Genomic DNA, 2,038 nt, shown 5'->3' on the forward strand with positions numbered 1-2,038 from the left:
TTAAAAATAATTTTAATCTCATGATTATAATCTATGAACCAAACGTCTAATAAGAATCCGTATTATGATTCAGATCATAATTCGTAACTTATTACAATATTTTTTCTTATAAAAATATACATAAATTGAGAATGATTTTAAATCATGATTTTAAATTCATAAACCAAATATCGACCTAAACCTCATACTTGAAACTAATTAAGTAAATAAAAGAGATTTCTCAGAAAATTATATACCTCTTTGAAAGTGTAGGGTGGAACACAAACATAATGGTTTTGTTTTATGAACTCAAATCTTCTAAAGTCAACATTAATAACAACCAAAATGCTCGTAAAATTGTGTTACTAAAATCATTTGTAATTTGTTATCAGCATTATTGTTGTTAACTAGGCTTTTATCAATAGCTTGGTACCATTGGCATTGCATTGAATATGGTTTAAGTCTTACACTCAAACGTTTAGAATTAGCAATTAGCGATTTCCAGCAAAGAAAGCAGACAATGAATGAAAGTTGGGTAACTAACAAGTTGATCATGTTAACTTTCCCACCTAAGAAAAGAATACAATTACAATCTCAATGCTACATTTTTAATCATAAATCAGCATCATTGCCGATTCAACATGTAAAGAAATACAACAACACAGATCAAGTGTTTCTTTTCGACATTGAAATACAACAACACAGATCAAGTCTTTTCTTTTCTACATTATTCAATCTTTATCATGGTCATTTCTTTTTCCCGCTCTCATAGGTGGTCATCAATGTAACCAGTCAAAAAGAACAACACGCACAGTTATACCTCTGTCAGCCTTCTTGTCTAGGACTCCTCCCACTCACATCACCGCTGCCATCCGAGAGTTGGATCCATAAGCTTCGATTTCTCTCCTCGCCATTTTCCCACATTTGCTGCCGCCTCACACTCCTATCGTTCGTATCATTGATATTGGAAAACTGGGCCCACACACTCTGACTCCTCGCCCCTCCGCCGTGTTCCTCTTCATACCCTGCAACCGTCTTCAGGAGCTCCGACTGCAACAGCGGGCAGTTTTCCTTGAGAAACTCAAATCCTTCCGAGTCCATCACGGCTGCATCAAAGGATATAATCAGAAAATCTGTAGGTTTGAGGACTCGAATGAAATAGCACTACAGAAGTAATGAAAACCTTAGGCTCCTTTCTCGATTCCTGGGTTTTCAATACCTTCAGGACCTCCTGAAGAGCAAAAAATTGAAATTAACAGAAGGTGCTTCAATTGTTTAACCATGCATAGCATAGCATATTCAGAAAAGCAAGCTCAGGTGTATGAATTTTCAATGATATACCAGCATGAGAATATTAAGTCAAAGAGTTCCTTCATTTCTTGAGTTATTTATATTGGATACAAACGAAACAAAGACAATTTTGTTAAGAAAGAGAAAAGGATACTAGAAATCTTCCCAAAACCTTATTCCTTCATGCGAGGGTGGCAATACCTAATTTTTTTCTCCTCAGTTTAATACCTAAACTTTCTCTCCTTAGTTTTACACACTAAATCCCACGAGAGAAGACGATTCTCATACCCTAAAGACTCTCCTCGCATTAGATATTTTGCACAAGCATTTTCAAAGTAAGCCTATGGAACCTAGGCAGTCCTGACTAAAAGAAATTTCACATAAGCTTTCTCCAAATAACCACGGAACCTAGAACTTGAAGAAAGACGTATCTTAAGTAGGAATGCTATCAAGTACAGTGTAAATCAAAACAGGTCAAGCTCCCTTGAAACGTAAACCTTCTTCAAAAGCTCAAGCCTTTTGGTTACTTTCTCCACTACTGTAGCTGGAATATCAATCTGAGCATCTAGACCTTTGATTCCACTACCCCCCATCTGAAATCTCTTAAAGAAATATGTTTTCCTCAATAAGCATCTCATTATGATCCATCTATAACTTCATAAATGGTACTTGCTCTCCTCTCATTGGATAGTATTCTTTGTCATCTACAACAAACAAAATTAACGTTCTGAATAGCCATTCAAATCTAATCTCTCTTCCCTTTTTTTTT

The 2,038-nt window shown here is 35.5% G+C and overlaps 1 long non-coding RNA gene across 1 annotated transcript; it reads right to left on the reverse strand.

Moving 5' to 3' along the window:
• Nucleotides 1-565: 565 nt before the first annotated feature.
• LOC21383907 lies at nucleotides 566-1,567 on the reverse strand. Its single transcript, XR_002903770.1, has 2 exons — nucleotides 1,163-1,567; nucleotides 566-1,085 (listed from the first exon to the last, which is right to left on the reverse strand). It is a non-coding gene; the product is annotated as an uncharacterized LOC21383907 (long non-coding RNA).
• Between the last annotated feature and the right edge of the window lie 471 nt (nucleotides 1,568-2,038).

This window comes from Morus notabilis, unplaced genomic scaffold, assembly GCF_000414095.1.
Source record: "Morus notabilis unplaced genomic scaffold, ASM41409v2 C11450831, whole genome shotgun sequence".
Classification (NCBI taxonomy): domain Eukaryota; kingdom Viridiplantae; phylum Streptophyta; class Magnoliopsida; order Rosales; family Moraceae; genus Morus; species Morus notabilis.